The sequence below is a fragment of the Neofelis nebulosa genome, chromosome 10, assembly GCF_028018385.1.
Source record: "Neofelis nebulosa isolate mNeoNeb1 chromosome 10, mNeoNeb1.pri, whole genome shotgun sequence".
NCBI classification, from domain to species: domain Eukaryota; kingdom Metazoa; phylum Chordata; class Mammalia; order Carnivora; family Felidae; genus Neofelis; species Neofelis nebulosa.
The window spans coordinates 22,215,639-22,236,311 of NC_080791.1; the positions used below are offsets into that span (position 1 = coordinate 22,215,639).

General features: G+C 48.4%; 1 protein-coding gene across 9 annotated transcripts in view; it reads left to right on the forward strand.

Moving 5' to 3' along the window:
• PKNOX2 (PBX/knotted 1 homeobox 2) overlaps nt 1-20,673 on the forward strand; it is a 319,107-nt gene that overhangs the window by 212,339 nt on the left and 86,095 nt on the right. For 7 of the 9 annotated variants that reach the window (XM_058687198.1, XM_058687200.1, XM_058687199.1 and 4 more), the window contains one exon: nt 8,927-9,033. The exons of the other annotated variants lie outside the window; for them this stretch is intronic. The gene's annotated coding sequence lies outside the window, so the exon portion shown is untranslated. The remainder of the gene's footprint in view (nt 1-8,926; nt 9,034-20,673) is intronic. 9 annotated transcript variants of the gene reach the window in all.

The window sequence follows — 20,673 nt, forward strand, 5'->3', positions numbered from 1 at the left end:
CCCACTCACACTCTGTCTCTCTCTCTCTCTCTCAAATATTTTTTAAAAATAAATTAAAAAAAAAAATTTAATTATAAGTTGGATAACACAGCCCTTTGTAAAGGGCATTAGCATGTTGTGCGTACATGTCCTCTGCCGAATGTATACATTATTTGCTCCTTTATTCAACAAATATTTATTGAACACCCAATATGTCCAAAATACATATTAGGCTCTGCAACAATATATAGGCTTGAGATTCAGTTTATGATCTAGTGGAGTAGACAAAGTGGCAAACAGGCTATCACAATTTGGTGGGGTAAGTGCTAAGAGAATAGCACATAGGATATTCTTTTTTTTTTTTTTTTTTTAATGTTTATTTTTTTTATTTTTATTTATTTTTAATTTTTTTTAACGTTTATTTATTTTTGAGACAGAGAGAGACAGAGCACGAACGGGGGAGGGTCAGAGAGAGAGGGAGACACAGAATCTGAAACAGGCTCCAGGCTCTGAGCAGTCAGCACAGAGCCCGACGCGGGGCTCGAACTCACATACTGCGAGATCGTGACCTGAGCCGAAGTCGGACGCTTAACCGACTGAGCCACCCAGGCGCCCCAATGTTTATTTTTGAGAGAGAGAGTGTGACTGGGGGCGGGGCAGAGAGAAAAGGAGACACAGAATCTGAAGCAGGCTGCAGGCTCTGAGCTGTCAGCACAGGGCCCGATGCAGGGCTTGAACCCGTGAACTGTGAGATCATGACCTGAGCTGAAGTCCAGCACTTAACCGACTGAGCCACCCAGGCGCCCCAGCATGTGGGAATGGCAAGGGAGTGGTCAGGAAAGGGGCTGAGTGAGCCCAGCTGAGCAGAAAGGGAGGGTAGAGACAGGCAGGGCTTTGCAGAGATCTTGAAAGGGCTTTCGATGGGGCTGAAAGTTTCTCCAAGAAAGGAAATCCTGCTGGAAAAGTTAAGTAACTTCTCTAAAGTCAGGCTGGTCTTAGTTGCCTTAACAGGGACATTTGCTCTCCATGATGGATTCCCAGTCACCAATCTCTAATTTGTGTCTGGTCCAATTTTTCCCAAGTTTCTTGACTGCCTTTGGCATTCCTGTTCATCCATTCATTACCTCATTTAATAAATATACATTGAGGGGCGCCTGGGTGGCTCAGTCGGTTGAGCATCCAACTTCGGCTCAGGTCATGATCTCATGGTCCATGAGTTCGGGCCTCGCGTCTGGCTCTGTGCTGACAGCTCAGAGCCTGGAGCCTGCTTTGGATTCTGTGTCTCCCTCTCTCTCTGCCCCCTCCCCCCACTCATGCTCTATCTTTCTCTCTCAAAAATAAATAAACATTGGGGCGCCTGGGTGGCGCAGTCGGTTAAGCGTCCGACTTCAGCCAGGTCACGATCTCGCGGTCCGTGAGTTCGAGCCCCGCGTCAGGCTCTGGGCTGATGGCTCGGAGCCTGGAGCCTGTTTCCGATTCTGTGTCTCCCTCTCTCTCTGCCCCTCCCCCGTTCATGCTCTGTCTCTCTCTGTCCCAAAAATAAAAAAAAAAAAAAAAAAAAACGTTGAAAAAAAAAAATTTAAAAAAAAAAAAAAAGAAAAAAGAAAAAAAAATAAATAAACATTAAAAATTTTTTTTTTAATTTTTTTTTTCAACGTTTTTTATTTATTTTTGGGACAGAGAGAGAGACAGAGCATGAACGGGGGAGGGGCAGAGAGAGAGGGAGACACAGAATCGGAAACAGGCTCCAGGCTCCGAGCCATCAGCCCAGAGCCTGACGCGGGGCTCGAACTCACGGACCGCGAGATCGTGACCTGGCTGAAGTCGGACGCTTAACCGACTGCGCCACCCAGGCGCCCCTAAAAAAATTTTTTTTAAATAAATACACATTGAGCCTGAAACTAGGCCAGAGCTAGAAGCACGAATGTGAGGAACACCTTGCTCAGGAAGCTCAGAGCTTAATGGGAGGGACACCTATAGGGATATGTAACAATAATTTAGTGAGATATAGCCTGGAATTCATGGCCAAGAACTTTGGACTTTATCTTATAAGAAATATGGTCCCAGTTTTTAGGGGAGCAGAAAGGAGGAAATAACTTACCCTATGTGCAATAAGGTGGCATGGAGAGAAAACAATACAGAGCTGAATCTTGAAGGATGACAAGATCTAAGTGAATTGTCATTACTATCATTGTCATTAATGACAACAGTTACCATTTATTAAAGGCTAGTCTGGGTCACTGCTGAGTACTTTATTATCTGCTAAGCACATCCACATGAAATCCTAATAAACAGTTTGTGAGTTAGCTATTATTGTTTGCATTTTACAGAAATAGGAAAACCAAGACTTATAGAAGCCACATAGCTAGGAAGAAAGAGATCTAGGATTTGAATCCAAGTTTGTCTCACTTCACAGCCTTTTCCACTCTGCTGGACTATCTCTCCACATTCATTAATGATATTAGTAAGAGTCATATGAAATAATCCATAGTTTGGTCAAAAGCTCTTCATTCAGAGACACATTGAAATATAGGGAATTATAATGCCTTTGGCAATAAGTAATGATAGTGAAATAGCTAACTTTCAAACAAACTGATTAAGCATTCATTGGAATTAGTATTTTCCAGGACTAGTCCCTCTTCGTGTGACTGGAATGATACTTTCAATGGTCTACAAGGACAAGGTACTAACCTACGTATATATGGAGAGTATAAAAGAAATAAAAGACACATATCTTGTCTTCAAAGACATATGGTGCCATTGAGGATATCAGATTAACACAGAAAGCAGAAGTTGATAAAATAGATTAAGATTGAGGGTCAATCACAGGCTGGAGGTACAAGAGGTTGACTTCATGCAGTTGCAGAAGGTCAGAGAAAGGCAAGACTTGAGACTGTCTTTGAGGAAAGAGGACCTGAGTAAGTGCAGGACTTGATGGACCTCGACAGCCAAGAGAGAAGGGGAGCACAAGGCCTTCTAGAAGGGCATGGTGGCCTAGCGAGGGGGCACAGGGCTCAGACATGACATGTGCTAGGTTGTGAGACAGTGGCAGCCTAGCCTGGCTGGGGAAAGGTTTGGGTTGAAAGGACCAGGGGATTAGGTAAAGAGGTAGGTTTGGGCTGATTATGGAGGATAACGAAAGAAGCTAAGAAACTTGGATTTTGTCTTCTTAGCCCCTGGCAAGCCATTGTAGACAGGGCCTAAGGACAGGGGACAATCAGTGTAAACAAGTCTATGAATTATCTTAGCTTCCAAGGAGGCCCTGTCTTCTTAGAGGATTGGAATCTGGTCTCTTTGAGATCAGCCTTGTTGCTCTGGTGATACGTGAGGCTAGGACAGTTGAGTTTAACAGCTGACCAAGAGCAGTCAGAGAATGAGATCACACTGTCAGCCAGGTCCAGCCTCTTGTGTACCGACAATGATGAAAACTGATGATGATGATGGTGATGGTGACAGGGATGGTGATGATGATGATGATGATGATGGGGATGATGATGATGATGGTGGTGATGATGATGATGATGGGGATGAGGGGGATGATGATAATGATGATGGGGATGATGATGATGGTGGTGATGATGATGATGGGGATGATGGGGATGATGGAACAGAATTCAAAGCGTGAAGGGTTTTGGCCAATGTCACCTAGCAAAGCCATGGCCTGGCTGGATCGAGCTGTCATGCATCCTTAGCTTGCTCGGTCCAGCAAGGAGGTGAGAGCAGCCTTAGACTGTCACAAATGTCCATTATTGGAGAGGTGCCCGAGGGCCCCTCCACCACTGCACTTACACCAAAATTGGTACTGGGGTGGGCTCCAGAGTGAGAACAGGCTCTTTCAAGCCTCTTAGGCCAAAAGAGACAATGACTCTGGTGTTTTTTGCTCCTGGGATAGATACAGCATGGGGCAGCTTTCCAAAGTGGCCTTTGGTTTGGGCTTCTGGCCAGAGATTTCAGAGACCCAGTTCACTACTGTCCTGTTCATCTACAAAAAGTACAAGTTGGCAAAACAGGCAAAGGTGTTTCCTGGGAAAGCCTGCCCGTCTTTGTCAGAGGGCGCCCTGGTTTAAAACTTGGGCAGGCAGGGAGAGGCCTGACCAGGGCTAAAGAACTAGGGCTGGGAGCCACCCCATTCCCTGGAGATCTCGTAGAGACAGAAGGGACTCCATCTTTAAGATGAAGCTCCTGCTTCCTTCTTTGTCCCTGAAATATCTGGGCCATCAGGTCACACAGAGCCCATGTCTTCCCATCCATCTCTCTCTCTCTCTCTCTCTCTCTCTCTCACTGTCTGCCTCCCTGCCTGTCAGGCTGCCTGATAATTAAGCCCATGTCCAGCCTCAGGATCAGGGCAGTAGTGTCACAGGCAGCATGCTGGCCTCTAGAGGAAAAGGATTTTGTATGGCAACAAGAGGCAGGGTGGTGTATCCTCTCTGGCCAAGATCTAACAAGGCACATTCTGGCCCCTCCTTCAGGCGAGGCAGCCTTGAGCGAGGAGGGGCAGCATGGCTCACAGAGCTGCCCCAGGATAAGAGGGGTGGCCACGACCCACGAGCAGGCTCCTCCCCATACCCCACAACCCCAGACTGTCTCTCATTCTCCTCAGTGCTTTCTGTCATGTGAGTTGCCCTCCTTATGCTCAGAGGGATCACTGGCAGTGACAGAACAGAGATTACAAGCTGTATTTTTGCCTTGAAGCTTTCTCCAGGCTGTTGGGAACTGGGTGGTCGTCAGTTCTAGGAAAGGAGAAATCTATGTGTGTTGTAGCCCTGAAGTGGTGCCCTGCGTGGGGGCAGGCTGGTGTCACTCAGAGCATCCTCCCTCTCTCAGATGTGTATTTTATTAGTGCCTGAGTGGGGCCAGGGATGGCCGGCTTCCCTTCCCTAACATTGGTGTGATTCCTGCCTGGGGGGCTCTGGATCCACAGGGCCACCTTAGGGGTGGCGGTTGGAGGCAGAGGTAGAGCTAGAGCAGAAAGACAGACAAAAAAGCACGTGGCTACACCAGGACATCAGGAAGGAGCTCTCTCCTTAGTGCCAGAAGGGACACAATTAAAGCAGAGGCTGAAGGACCAGGCAGGCGGGCCTTCCAACCTTCCATGCCCGGACCCAGACCCTCTCCCCCCACCCCTGCCACTGTGGGCTTTGGCAGAGGTGAGGGTGGTGAGGCCAAGAACCAGAAGCAGCAGCATCCATACATTACAGGGTACAATTATTTCCTTGTCATCAAGACTCTGAACACCTCCAAGACAGAGTCGTGTGTGTGTGTATGTGTGTGTGTGTGTGTGTGTGTGTGTGCTCACGCGTGCGTGTGGTCTTTGTATGCCCAGGCCCTGCTATGTTGAAGGTCCAAAATACATAGAGGCTAAATCTGCGCTGCCCAGAAGAGGGGAGGAAGGAAGAGTAAAAAGCTCCCCAAGAGCAGAGGTTTCATCAGCCGAGTAGGCTCCAGACACCTGGGAAATGAGGCAGGGGAGGCAGACATCCTCAGAGCTCCCAGGAGGGCGCACCCCACAACTCAGGGCACAGCCACCTGCTTTCTTGCGGGAGCCCAACATTTACTCGGCTCTTCTTAATGCGGCCCCTCCCTTCGGACTGGTAAGAAACACGAGAGCAAAGAGAAGTGGGGTAGGTTGGAAGAGCAAACTGTCTAGAGCCAGAAGACGTGCCACTTGCTGGTTGTGGTTTCAGGCAAGCCCTGGTACCCGACTTTCCTAAGCCTCATTATCCACATCTGTAAAATGGGAACAACCAGCTGGCAAAGAAAAAGGCATCTCTCGTACACCACAGACAGGATGTAAATTGGTGTGACCTTCCTGTGAGTCATTGTAAAAGTTTTTAAAAACGAACATCCCTTTGGATTTGGCAGCTCCCACATCTAGAAACTTATCCTAAGACAATGAGCACGTCTGGAGCAAAATTCAGTGATGAGAATGGGCATAACTGATAACAGCAAAAACTAGAAATAATCTGAACAAGTGGTAGAAATTTGGCTGAATAATTATAGTGTGTCCATAAATGGAATGCCATTTAGCCACAGGATTACAGTGTATATTTTCCTTATATGCAAAGATATTTATGATATGTCGCTAAATTTAAAAGGCTGATTACAGAACAGTCTATATAGGATGACACTGTTTTTAGGAAAGAAGAGTTTTATTCTACATATTAACTATGGTTATCTTTGCATTGTGGGATTACAACTAACTTAAATTTTCTCTGTCTTACTTAACTATTTTGTACTAATCAGCATCTATTGTTTTGTAAAGATAATGAAAATTAAGTTGTATTAAAATATTGACCTTTACAGGTTGTTGTAAGAGTTAGGGGGCACCTGGGTGACTCAGTCGATTAAGCGTCTGACTTCAGCTCAGGTCACGATCTTGTGGTTCGTGAGTTCGAGCCCCGCATCTGTGCTCACAGCTCGGAGCCTGGAGCCTGCTTTGGATTCTGTGTCTACCTCTCTCTCTCTGCCCCTCCCCCACTTACGTGTTGTCTCTCTCTGTCTCTGAAAAATGAATAAACCTTGAAAAAAATTGGTTTAAAAAGAGTTAAAGAAGATATTACATACAAAAGTTGTTTGTAAACTGAGAAGTTACAGATATAAGACAGGGTCTCTGCCCATGAGGAACTTCCAGTTTGGAAAGACATGACAGATACATAAGATAACTATAGCATGAGACAGAATGTGGCAAGAGCTGTCAGAGAACGATAAACAGCATGTTACTTGGAAACACGGAGGAGGTAAAATTACTTATGGTTCTAGAGGAGAGCGCCAGAATGTTTGAGTTGAATATTGAAGAACGGTTAAGGTTCTGTCAGGTAGAAATATAGAACTGGGGCAGCAAGCAAAGCAGGAAACTGTGGTACAGATTTGGAGGATGGAAAAAGTTTGTGTTTGGATGGAGGGTAGAGACCCTGTGGGTGGCAGAGAAAAGGAGAGTCTAGAAGGGTATTACGGGGCCAGGCTGCAGACACCTTGAAGGATGCACGTGGTAAAATGCCATCAGTGAACCTTTGTTGGTGCCTTCTATGAATAGGGAGCCACTGAAAGTTCTGGGAGAGGAGCTGACACCGGCATAAACCCATCAGGGGTAGTGAGGTTCTACCTTCTCTGGGGCCTGGGATGGATGCAGAATAAGGGCGTCTGCCTAGGAAGCTCAGTCTGGAGGCACCTGATGAGCTGGAGGGGCAAACTGTGGGGACAAGGAGGGGCTTGACCACCATGGTTCTGTGACGGGGCATGAAAGGGAGGGAGGACCATCTTCTGCTCTGACTGGAAAGGGATGGGAAGTGGTAGAAGAATGAAATGAAAGGGTGATCTTAGAAGGAACTAGGACACCTCTCCCAGCGTGGCTGCCTGCGGGGGCAGAGAACTGGGAGCCATTCACAGAATTCACCCAAGGCCCCAGGGAGGAGGAACAGGCTGGGGGCATGAGGAGTGTGACAAGAGCAATCTGGTGCTCAAGATGTGTTCCCCTCAGTTGGTCCTGATCCCTTGGGCCTCTCTGTGTGGTATCCCAGGGGCTGGCAGTGGCCAGGGGGGACCTGGCCCCCTGCTGCTTTGAATGTGTCTCTATTCCTCAGCTCCTGGGAGGCATCTGAGGGGTGGGGAGGGGGGTTGTTTCAACCCAGTGAGTTTTTGTTAATGGAAATTCAGTAAGCAACCCACCTATCTTGGAAGCTTCTCTCAGCCCATCCCACCCTCCTAGCATGCCCCAGCTCACTCTTTCCTGCAGGTGGGAATTCATACCCCCTCAGGACCCCGGATACTCTGTCTCTGTCTCTGCCACTCTCACCCCCAGGGAGGCGCATGCGCGTGTGCGTGTGCGTACACACACACACACACACACACACACACACACACACACCCCGGAAGGGAGGCGGGAAAGTCTTGTTCAGGCAAATGTCTAAATTTCCATTTCCCCACTGCAACTCCCAGCCCGGGCCACTGTTTAGCTCCTCCTGTTGTCATGTCACTAGTTAATTACATGCTTTACTGAGGTGCAAATGTGTTTTTACAAGGAGACCAAGATGGTGTTAACTAGAAAGGAGCTGTGAATGTTAAAAGATGCATTTACCTCTGGTTGTAGGGCCGGGGCTCTCGGCTGTATGCCCCCCGGTGCTGCCCTAAAAATGCAGCCCAGGCATCGAGCAGCTCTCGTCCACCCTCCATCCCGTGACCCTGCCATCCTAGCCCTAAGCGCAGCCTCCTTGGGGTCAAATTAGCACCTGGATTCATAAGAAGAAAATTAACATAAGTGTCTGGGAAGTGTCAGGTCAGCCCTTAGGACAGTACAGACCACCAACCTCAGTTTCTGAACATCTAAGTTCATTTCAAATATTGAGAACCAAAATGATTCACTTCGATCTAAAAATAAATCAGTGAGTGGTGCAGCCAAAGCCACCTGTAGGCCAAGGCTGTCCTTCACTGCCAGGCTCTGCTTGGGGTCCACTGCCCTCCTGACTCTTCATCCCTTCTGCCCACAGACCTCCTCCCCACCCCCAGTAGTGTCTCCCCAAACCCCAGCCAAAGTCTGCCAATGGAAAAGGATCTGAGACTCAGATGCACATCTGGAAAGGTTGTGACTACTACCCTTCCTTTGAGTTCCCTACAGTTTAGAACAGGAAGCCAGCTCTGCCCTGCCCAGGGCCCACAGTCACTCAGAGACCTGCCCACACGCTGGGGGAGAGAGGACCGAACATACAACCGATATCAGGAGACCAGAAGGTTGGCAACAGGGCACTTGGAACCGTGACAAGGATTTGGGCTCTAAAATGGCTCAGTGGGCCTGAACAGCCACACTGAAGAGAGAGACTGGCTTGGCACATATGGCAGGGAGGTCTGTAGAGCAAATGGAATGCTCTCTCACAACCAGAGTGGGCACCCCCTTGTCCTCTGACCCCCCAGGGCCTCTAACCCCTTCTGAGAGCTGCTCTACCCTTTTTTACAGGTGCTCTGGCACCAGGTGACAGGAAGAATTTCTGGCCCAGCTGGGAGTGAGAAGAGGGAGTGAGTCTCCTGAGGGCCATCCTCGAGTCTGCCAGGATCACCCGAACAGTAAGAAATGCTTCTCCATCCTTAAGCACATATTTAAACCCTCCAGGCAGATGATCTTTTCTTCTGAAAGCCTCGAGAAGCAGCCCATCACATTAGCTGGCACTTAGCATATACGACCTAGGAACACACACCTCGTATCATTTTGCTTCACATCTTTCCCCCTTAGCTCCTTGAGGACAGGGCCAGGGTTGTGCCTTATCCCTACACACCTCTCTTTCTTCTGTGCAGTCTGGGAACAATGAAGTGATGTCGATGCAGATGGACAGGCTGTTGCTTACATCCACAGTGATGATAACATTGTACAACCTTCTGGAGCAAGCATTATCACCTATGAACCGCCTACGGGAGTTTGTTAAAAAGCACAACCTGGACCTCGCACCAGAGAGTCTGATTTCTAAGCCGAGGTTAAGACCGAAGCTGCACCCCAAGTGTTTTTGATGAGCACAGAGGAAACTGTGTTCCAGGTGTTTCTCATGAACTCTGCGAAATGGTTCTTTAGAATGTATAAGGCATTTTGAATGGAGAATCTCATTTAATCTTCTTATCAGATAGGGGTTTTTTTAATCCCCTTAAGTAACTTCATGATCTCAAAGACATAAGTATAGGCAGGGATTTAGGAATCCGGTTATCCAGAACAACCCTTTTTTCTTTCCAGTAAGCCATAATAAGGGCTGGATCTGTTATGGTGAGATTGGGCCCCAACTCCAAAGGACGCTGCCCAGGACTTTGGAAGTTTCTCTGCTGTTCTAGAGCTGCCATGACCTTACAGTTCATCGGCCTTCATTTTGGGGGGCAGTCATCATTGCCCGATTCCTCACAAAAGCTGGTTTCCTTGGAGAGAGGGAAAGGGAGACAGTTAACCAGAAAGGTGAATGTTCCCAGGGCCAGCTCCCCAAGTTAGCAAGGCCAGAGATATTCCAGAGGACCACACGGGCAAGAACTGGCTCACAGTGCTTGTCCCAGTTCCTATGCCTTCTAGCCATGCGGGGAGCTCTGTGTCTCAAGCAGCGGGGAGCACGCTGAAGCATGCTGTGGCTCCTAGAGGTAAACGCCAGAGAAAAAGATATATCTAGGGGGATCAAGGCTTCACCCTTGAGCAAAGGGATCTGGCAGTGTCCATTTCAGGGACAAGTTGACAATCTTTTCAACAGACTTCAACGAGCCTGTGTGCATGGCCATGTCAAAGGGAGATCACTGCAGACAGTAGTTGTGGTGAGGGCTTAAAGAAGATGGAGAGAGAGAGAGAGGAAAAGAAAGAAAGAAAGAAAGAAAGAAAGAAAGAAAGAAAGAAAGAAAGAAAGAAAGAAAGAAAGAAAGAAAGAAAGAAAGAAAGAAAGAAAGAAAAAGAAAGAAGGAAAGAAAGAAAGGGAAAGAAAGAAAAAGAGAGAGAGGGAGGAAGGAAGGAAGGAAGGAAGGAAGGAAGGAAGGAAGGAAGGAAGGAAGGAAGGAAGGAAGGAAGGAAAGGAAAGGAAAAGGGGACAGGGTTAGAGACTCCTGGTGAACCTGTGTGCAGAGGTGTTGTGGCCAAGTCCGGGGGACTTTCTCTGGGACTGGCAATCATGCTGAGGTTCTTGCTGAACTACTTGATAGAGTCCTATTTCTCTCCACTCCAAGGCTGCAGATACTAGAGTCCAAACAGACCACAGCATGCCTGGGAGAATGGAGGTGCCCCAACCCTCCTCACCTCCTTACGTGCTAGAATAAAGGGAAGAATGGAAATGGGTTGATGGACTGGTAACGATCGCTACCGATTGTGTCTTATAGAATGGAAAGTTTCCATGGATGACATAGAGGCAACCTCAAATATCCTGACCTCCCCTCACTCTCCTTACACACACACACACACACACACACACACACACACACACACTGACCACCAAACTATCTTGCTGAATGTCAGACAAGTCTGTTCCAGGGGCTAAATACAGTTGACACTGTTGCTTGGATTGGTGCAGTCGGCAAGGACAATTTTTGCAGCTAATGCTGGCAGTGTGGCAATCAGAGGAGCCGCCAGCTGTCTCACTTAAATTCTTAGCTCTCTCGTTCTCTTTTTTTAAAATCGTTTTGCTTACATAATCCACCCCCTTTTTATTTTCTAATTCTCTCCTTGCAAAGCTGGCACCAGAGGGGAAGGGCTGGGGCGGAGGGGTAGCAATTACACATCAGTTTGGGGAGCATTTACATTTTGCAATTACAATTTAAAAATAAGCCTCGTTAATGATCTCCACGTGTCACCGACAAACCCTAACTGACATACTCTCCTGGGCTTGCCTGCCTCCCCCTGAAGGCAGAGGTACCCAGGGAGACACAGAGGGAGGCCGGGGGCAGCATGTGAGGGGCCACAAGAGCAGTTAGTGTGCCCTTGAGGTTGGTGGAGGACAGGTGTGGAGCTGAGCACCTAGAAACCAGGAATTCGGGGCTCCAGCCGCTCTCCTCTTCCCTGTACCCATGCTTCATCCTCAGCCTCTCTCCTTCCAGGCTCTGGAACAGCAGGACTCTGTGTCCTCAGGAGGCAATGTCAGTCCTCAGAGCTGTGGGAAAGGGAGCCTCCACTGCTGATACTCTCCCAGGTGGAATTTTCACTGTGCTGTCGGGCAAATGTAAATCCTGGTCCCTAGGAGCCAGCCAGTGTGCCTGGGTATTCGTGGACTGAGTAGAGGGACTGATCACACACACGGGGCTCAGGAAGAGAACAGGATTAGTTGTTTCGTGGTTCAGGAAGGACATTTCTCCTCTTATAATTGGTTGACATATATTTAATGAAGCCCTCTGATCCCTTGGGCAGGGACTTTGGGACCAGACGCACCCAGACTCAAATTCTAGCTCTGCTGTTTGTCGGCTGTAAGATTTGGGGCAAGTGAACTGAACTTTTCTGACCATCATTGTTTTTATGCAATTGGGATAATCGTATTTACCTTAGAAGCCTTCTTCGAGGATTAAATGAGATAACATACTAGAAAGCACCTCACACAGTAGCTGGCGCGTGATAAATACTCCGTAAATGTCAGCTCCTTGCCAAGCCCCTCCTTAGGAGCCCCAACACGCTTCCTCCTGCCTCCATTAATGTTTTGCCTTTCCGGCTACCGTGGACACTAAGGAAGGGTGATCTGGTCTAATTTTGCCAGGTCTCCACCTCCAGATCAAGCCATCTGAACGTTGAGCAGCCCCTGAAGGAGATCCCCCAGCCCCTCACACATCTCCCTGTAGGAGTCTCTGCAGAGCCTTGGTCTCAGGCCTCCATTCCAGCCCTTCCACTTTTCATGGGCTGGCTCCCCAATCTGGCTTTCAACAGCCCAAGTTCTCTTTTCTGGACACTACTTCAATGGAGTGACCTTTTATCAGGCCCCACCTATGTCCTTCATCTGTGAAAGGAGGGAGGTGGGCCAGGAGCTGTCTGAGGTACCTTTCAGTCTTGATATCTGTAAGCCTCAGATCCTCCTTCCCCGGCGGCTTCCTCCAGGCCAGTCTTGGGACTGACCACTTACAATCAAAAACTTCCATCTGTTACTTGAAACATACATAAAATAGCTCTTCCCTGTGGCAAAACCAGATATGCATCTTATAAAAACCCGAGACAAGCAAGACTTCCAAAAGCAAGCCCCTTGGCATGGGGCAGAGAACACAGAAGGGGACTATAGCTTACTGGTTTGGGTGCTTAGGCAAACAGACTTAAATATCATATTTTAAATACTTTTTTTAAACATTTATTTATTTTTGAGAGACAGAGAAAGACAAAGCATGAGAGGGGAAGGGGCAGAGAGAGAGGGAAACAGACTCTGAAGCAGGCTCCAGGCTCTGAGCTGGCAGCACAGAGCCCAACACGGGGCTCGAACCCACAAACCGCGAGATCATGAACTGAACCGAAGTCAGAACTTAACTAACTGAGCCACCCAGGCGCCCCTTAAATACTTTTTTTAAAAACTTTCTTTTTTAACCTATGTTACATAATGAACAGCTTTTCAGGTGAAAATAAATAGATTGTCTCCTTATTTTCAACTGCTGAATATAGTATTCTCTTAGATGGATATTTCATTATTTAACTTTAGGTATTGTTAAATTGAAGTAAAGTATGTATGTGAGGAAAAGGCAGGTTAAAAGGCACAAAATAGAATAAAAAGTGACCCTTCTTTCCCCTACCTCTACCCACAAAGCCCGACAATCCAAAGTCAACCACAACGAACAGTCTCTGATTCTAGTTATTTGGTGGCCAATGTTTACTATGTTATATAATATACTTATGTCCCTCTTTCTTCATTTCTGTATTTATCTATTAACTCCCTGCTATGAAAGCCAGGGAAGTTAGCACACATTCTCCCCTTCCAATTTGAATTAGTTTGATAATTTTTATTAAACCATGTTTGACATTATCTATTTTTAATATATAGTATTATATAGAATATGGTGTTGGGGTGCCTGGGTGGCTCAGTTGGTTAGGTGTCCGACTTCAGCTCAGGTCATGATCTCATGGTCTGTGAGTTCGAGCCCCGCGTCGGGCTCTGTGCTGACAGTTCAGAGCCTGGAGCCTGCTTCCGATTCGGTGTCTCCCTCTCTTTCTGCCCCTCCCCCACTCACACTCTGTCTCTGTCTCTCTCAAAAAAAAATGAATAAACATTAAAAATAGATATTAAAAAAATAACAAAAAGAATATAGTGTGTATACATTACATGTTCTACACTATATAGCACATAGTACTACATATAATTAACTCTATGTTTTATTTATGTAGTGTAATAGTGGTTTTACAGATTTAGAAGATTTATAGTCTATCACTGTAGTTCTCTCTGCATTTCAACTATAGGTTGATTGTAAGATGGAAATATTATCCAACCACAGAACTGAATAGTGTGATTTGACCAGGGAAAAGGAAATGGAACCCTCTACATTACAACTTGGCTGCTGCAGTAGAATCTTCCAAGCCCCTAGGGGTAACCGCCCACCCTTCATTCCCATCCAGCTCTCTTCCCTCCCACTGGGTCACATCAGGTTGCCACCATCTTATGTATATGCTGCCCTCTTCCTCTGATTCCTCTGTTTTACTGGAATACCCTGCTAATTATTTCTGATATTGATGGGTGGGAAATAAACTCTGAGTTCCTTCATGTCCAAAACAGGCTTTATGTTGTCTTCAAACTTGATGCATAATTCGATTGAGCTCAGAATCCCATATCAGAACCTTCTTCTTTTAGGTCTTGAAGACATTGTTCTACCGTCTTCCTATTTCCAATCTTGCAATGAGAACTTATGGAAACATTCAATTTTCTCTTCTTTTGCAAGTTTGAGAATGTCACCACTGTGTGTTTGATTTTGTTTGCACCTTTCTTTTTTTCATTACCCCTACTCAGGCCTTGGGACCACTTTCAACCCGAAATAGTCACCTGCCTTGCTTCAGCCCAGGGATATGTTCATTTCATTATTCCTTTGTTTGTCCTGCTCACTTGTCTGTTTCCTCCTGGAACTTCCACTGCCCAGCACAGAGCCTGGTGCATAGTAAGCGCTCAGTAAATGATTATCGAATTTGTTCCTTGGGACTGGGTTCTAGTTAGGTCCCTATATTCAACTCACTGCATGGACTTGGACAAGTTTTCTCATTTGAGCAGAGAAGTCAGACCTCATGACTGCTCAGGATGCTTCCACTCTGCCAGTCCTCTGACAGTCCGCCCTGGAGCCCGGAGTCCCTGCTGCTCCTGGGATTGGGGAAAAAACTGAGGAGTGAGAAGGGAGGGGAAGGCAGAGGTTGGGCAGGAGGGCAGCCACAGCAGCCAGCCTCCCACTACCGACATTTCCTCGAGCCTTTCATCTGCTCAGCATCCCCTGCCTGTCCCCCATGGGGACCTCTCTCCTTGACCTTCCTGATCATTCTCAAATGGGCCTCTTTTCCTCTTCATCTCCCTGCTCCCTACACCTTCTCAGCTCCCCTCCACACACAGGTCCCATTAGCAAAATAATCTCTGACCATGGCAAGTGTCTCATTAAGTGAGATCTTTTTTTTTTTTTTCACTTTTATGAATTCCCGCACAAAGAGACTTCCCTCCACAATGCTGCACAGCAGATGCTTTGACCTGAGACAGCCAGGCCCTAAAAAGAGAAGAAAGATTAGAGCGGCCTGCCGATAGCTCGGATATGCCCCAGACTTAGGCTACCTTGTACCCTGGGGGAGGCATCTTGGGTGAGAATTCTCACTTGCCCCTCTTCCCCACCCCAGATACTGCTCTGGGAGCAGACACCTCACACGCAGCTCCCCTGACTGCCTAGACCGACCTGCTCTGGACAGAACCTCTAGATCTGGGAGCCAAGATGCTTTGCTCCTTTTCCCTGAGAGGGCCAGAAAATGGAAGATCCAGATTAACAAGAGCTCAGATCCCAGAAGATCATCCTCTGTTCTAAGTCAGAGAATCCTAATTGGTCCCCAAGGGCTAGAGTCTACTGGGCAAAATTGTCTTCTCTTCTTCCATCCCCTGGTCCTTGCCCTGCTATGACGAGTGGGGTCCCCTCTTACTGGAGAGAGAAGAGGGGGAAAGTAGAGGCCCAAATTTGAACTTCAAGTCCACAAAGATTCTGTACTGAAGTCAGGACTCTTTCTTTCCACTGGGGGACCACCATGATAGAATGTGAGTTGGCATTGCAAAAGACAGAATTAAGGTTGGAGGTGAGTTATACTTTTCAGACAAGTTAATATGAAACACTTCTTGGTGCCTGAGTGCAGTAGAAAGGGCCAGCATATGAGTAAAGGTTTCCCTATTAGAAGCCAGAGAACTACAGACCCCTTTCCAAGGCTGGAGTTTAAAGGGAATGGGGCTCGACAGGGGACAGGCAGGAGCCAGTGGGAAGTGGAACACAGCTCTGGTCCTCTGCACTTCTGTTTAGCTGCTGCCTGCTTGGGAGGCTGTGGGGAATAACCCCGCTGCTGGCCTGCAAAGATGTCCTCATTGGCCACCCATTTAGATGGCTGCCTGGAGTCCCTCTGGGCTGAGAGAGGAGGGTGGGCAGGAAGGAGCTTCTGTAGGGGGATAAAGCTAGAACTTGGGGAGACAGGACAAGAGATGGGATGCCCCTAAGGATGAGCTGCCCCAACTTGCTGCCCCAACCAATACTGCTCCACTGGGCAGGCTTTCCAAAGATACAGCCAGGTGCCTCTTCACCTGTGAGTCGTGGGTACGCGTCCCCCCCTCCCCCAGAGCAGGGGCTTCTTTGCAGCTGTGGGTGGTCCCTGGAAAACCATGGGTGGGGTGGGGAAAGAACTGCAAGGGGAGATGTGGAGAGCAGGTGGACAGTCACCGGCGCCCTCCCTTCCAGCCCACCCGGCCCCACCTGGGCTGCCCCACCTGGGCCGAGCAGGGCCCAAGGGTCCGGCTGACAGGAAAGAGACGCTGACGGAATCACAGTCAATGTGAGTCAGAGCCCCGGCCCTGGTGCCACAGAGTGTGGGGTCAGCCTACAGGCAGGCCCTGCTTTCGCTCTGCACGAGTCCAGAGAGCCGTGCCCCCAGACAGCTAAAGCACATGACCCAATTACCACTTACGCATCACCTTTTGGATGCAGTCTTCAACCTTGTACTTCTGTCGTTTCCTATTCATTCTTTAATTTTGTTCTTTCCCTTCATAATTGAACCCACAGTCCAGTGAGTCTACGACGGAGACTCAAGATTTGCCTCTTTCAGCACGCTTAATGTTCTCCATGTTTGTCTCAGTGGTATTATGTTTACGAGACCCCTACTTCTTATAGCTGGTATCAGCACTTCCAGTTTTCCACCTTCCACTCGTTTTTATGAAATAATGAGAGCAAAATGCAATAAAATATTTAAATAGATGTGCATACACGCTGCCGTCCAAAGATGACAGGGCTGGCAGAAGCGAACTGCTGTCTAAGTGGAAGCACCTTCCAAAGGCGTGAAGTGCGTGTGCATTAATGGAGGCACAGACGCCCAGATTTCGCATTCGGAGGACGTTTAGGGGGGCTGCTAGAATATAATTCGTGGAAATGCAGGGCATGTGAAGGTGAAAGGGCAGCCTGTAGTGGATGGCCCAACTCAAAGTCAGTAGCTTGTTTCTACACTCATCCTTGCCTTTTCTGTACTTCCCCAATTCCCCGGGGGCCTCTCTCCTCCTCTGGGTTTCCCGCCTCCACCCTGGGACTTCTAGGTTAAATGTTCAGAATCTGAAAGCAGACCGGGCGTCACACTGGGAAACTTCCTCAGCCGCACTAAGTCTCAGTTTCCACGTCCATGAATGAGGACAGCCATCATGCCTATGCCATAAGGTGGCTGGGAAAAAATAAACAAGGTTGTGTGCATCAGAAGCTTAGCATAATGCCTGGGGCGTGGGGAAAGCTCAATGAACAGCAGCTGTTATTAATTGCATTTACCATCTCACCCCTATCAAAATTTGCTCCAGGGAAACACACTCATTCTCACTGAGGTGTAAGTGACTGCTGGAACTTGAAGAGCTATCTTTTCCAGATTTGTTTGTTTGTTTTACATTTTAACAGGAAGCCAAAGAAATTAAATTGTAACTGTGTATATATTCAAGCTCCATGAAGAGATAGAGCTTGTGAAATCTCTATCTCATAAGATTTTTCCCCCCTAGAGAGGAAAGGCAAGGAAGAGCCATGATCTGGTCCACCAGGGAGCACAGGGTTCAATGGGCAAGACAGGCCATGTGGATGGGAAGCAGATTTTCCATAATATAGAAACACACGTAGTGATCATCCATGCTCTACTTCTCCTTCATGGAAAAGTAGAGTTTTGAGCAAAATTTTGATGAAGGAAAGGACGTGAGAGTGTGATACAGAGACCTTGATGGCAGCTGAGAAGCACAGCAAAAAGCATGGAGGAAAACTCTCATTAGGTGATAGAGAGCATGTCTGTTCGCTGGGGCTTGAGTCCGGTTGGCAAAGCCCAGGAATGCGCTCTCTACCCAGCATCACTTTTTTGCACATGGCAGCCACTATCCTCCCTTCCCTGGGGCTCCCTTTCCTGACAGATGAGGAACATAGAGCCAGTGGACCTGTCCTTGTTGCCAACAGCAGTGAGGCCAAGTTGAGGGAGGCCCCTGGGCATCCTTTCCCCCTTCCTTGAGTGGACCTCGTTGCTCTGGACTCTACCTGGTCTCCCTCCCTTCCATGAGCTGGGGAAGGAAGTATCAGGGATGAGTGGCTTTTCTATGATAAGCTGAGCCAGAGAGCCACTTGCTCCAACAACCCTGACTCTTCACCATTTCTTTCTGGAGGCCATTAAAAAAAAAAAAAAAATGGAACCAGGTATCATCCAGCCAGAGGACATGGTATGGTTCTGAGGACCAAAAGGAGCCTGGCTGACCCCCTTAGGATCCTCTGGTTCCAGGAGAATCTGAGAGCATCACAAGGGACAGATGGGATGGGAGTCAGGGTCCCTTATCTCTATGGATGCCACCCTCCTCACAGTCCTGTTGCCCCACCCCCCTCCCAGCCCACTCTTGCTTTCCTTCCTCTTTCCAGCTCCCCAGGAGTGCTATCCTCCCTGTGTGCCTGCCTCAGAGAAGAGAAAGATTTATGAGAGGGAGGTAACTGCCTCGCTCCTCCAAGAATCAGAAGCTCTCCTCCCATCTGGGATCCCCAGCATCTGAGCTGCTCCTCTGTCTCTGTTGAGTTGTGAGCCTCAGGGGCCCAGCCTGTGTTGTTTTCTCAGCTCTGTTCCCGAGCAGCGGCTGCCGTCAGCTCTTGACAAATAATAATAAACCTGGGGATCAGGTTTGTCGAGGGGGATTTCGGTCCCTGGGTTCATTTTTAGATTTGTGTGTGTGTGTGTGTGTGTGTGTGTGTGTGTGCGCGCGCGCGCGCGCAGACAGAGCATGTGATGGTGTCTTGGGGGAGCAGCCCAGGGCTCCCAGGTGCCCTGGCAATCCACCCTCACTATACCTGTGGAAGAGCTGGAGGGCTCTCCTCTGCCCCTGACCATCAGGGCTGCCTGCCTGTGTAAAAGAAAAGAGAAATAATTGAATGAAAGGCCTGTTGACTCTCTCCTTTCCCTGTCCCTCCCCACCTCACCCACTCAGGCTATTTGGATGGAGTGGCTGGAAATGTAAAACAGAGGGCAGAATCCCAGCTCTAGGTTTGAGAGTTGCCTGAGTGATGGGTGGGAACTTGGCCACAGGCCCAGGGAGAGAGGCTCATCGACAGAACCTCCACATGGACTCCACCCCATGTGGCAACAGCATGACCCACCCACCACCCGCCCCCCCCCCCCCGCCTCCATTCTTGAGGTGTAGCACCAAGGGAGATGTTTCCTGGAAGGGGAAAAATGTTCCAAGTCAGGCATCACTGCTGGCAAAAGCTGGCCCCAGCCATAGGTGAGTGTGAAATTTAGGACCCCAACATGGTGCCCCTGTGGGTTAGAACAGCACCCGCTTTCAGCAGTTTGGAGGTGGCCATTGGAGGTCATTGCTGCCATCCCTGCCTCCAGGCAGGCGAAAGCGCAAACCACTTACCTGTGAGGCACATGCAAAGGCAGCGCTTACCCTTATAACCAGCATGCTTCCCCCCCCCCAACCTTTCTGTTTTTTTGTTTTATTTTGTTTAAAGGAACCAAAGGGGGGAAACTTGCCAAGTTGTGAAGTGCTTTAAGAGGAGATGAGAATCTTCATCAAAATGCTAAAAGCTGGAGGGGGAGAGTAATGTGAAAACTCTTGCCTGCTATTTATGGGATTGATTCTCAGATCAAGAAGAAGCAAGCAGTCGGATGAAAGGAATTATTGTTAAAGCTCCTCGGTAGGAAGATCTAATGGACAATTGCTGCTATCAGGGGGAATTAAATTGCTGTTTCAGTTTGTAAAATATATCAGCAGCTTTTTGAAGCCGGGAAAGGTGTGACAGCCCAGGCAGGGAGGAGAGGGGGTTCTGTCACTTTCTGGCCCTGGCGTGGGGAAGCAGGAGGCAGGCAGGAAAGAGGGCTGGAGCAGAGCATGAGCATGAGCTGCTATCCTAACTCTGACCCTGGTCCATGTGTTTGAAGACAAATTGAAAAACAGCTAAACTGGGGGAGTCGAGGGACAAAGCAGCAGCCCTGATGTGCCCAGAGTCTGGGCCCTGATGTGCTCAGAACCTCATGTGTCAGAGAGGCATGGCGGGAAGCAATAGGTCAAGATGGGGGCTCGTGTCTGGGAAAGCTGGTCAGGGGGTGATGTGGGTCTTTGATTGCCAGCAGCCCCACTCACACCCAGGGCGGAGTCGAATCCTCTTCCTTCCATGACCACTGAGCGTCCCATCACTAAACTGAGTGCACAGAGGGATCCAGTGTGGATTAAAAACAAAAACAAAACAAAACCTCTCCTCCTAGAATGGGGTCTCTAGGCTTGGGTCAGTGAGTGCACAAATGACCTGCTGACCCAGCCACACACACGGAAGACATACTGCTATTCAGGATAAAGACCAAACCACAAAATGGCTTCAGGAGCGGGGAGTGGAGAGGAGTGGAGGCCCTTGGAAGGAGGACCACAGCCGTCTGGAAGAGACTATACTCCTGGTATAGGGGAGCAGAAGGGTCCCTGCCTTCTCTGATTTCACAGAAGGCTCTTACCCCTTCCAAAGACCATTTGCCCCCTGTGGCAGTTAAGGGCTGAAGGAGGAGAGAAAAGTGGGGAGAGAGAGACATTTTCACATCTCCCAGGG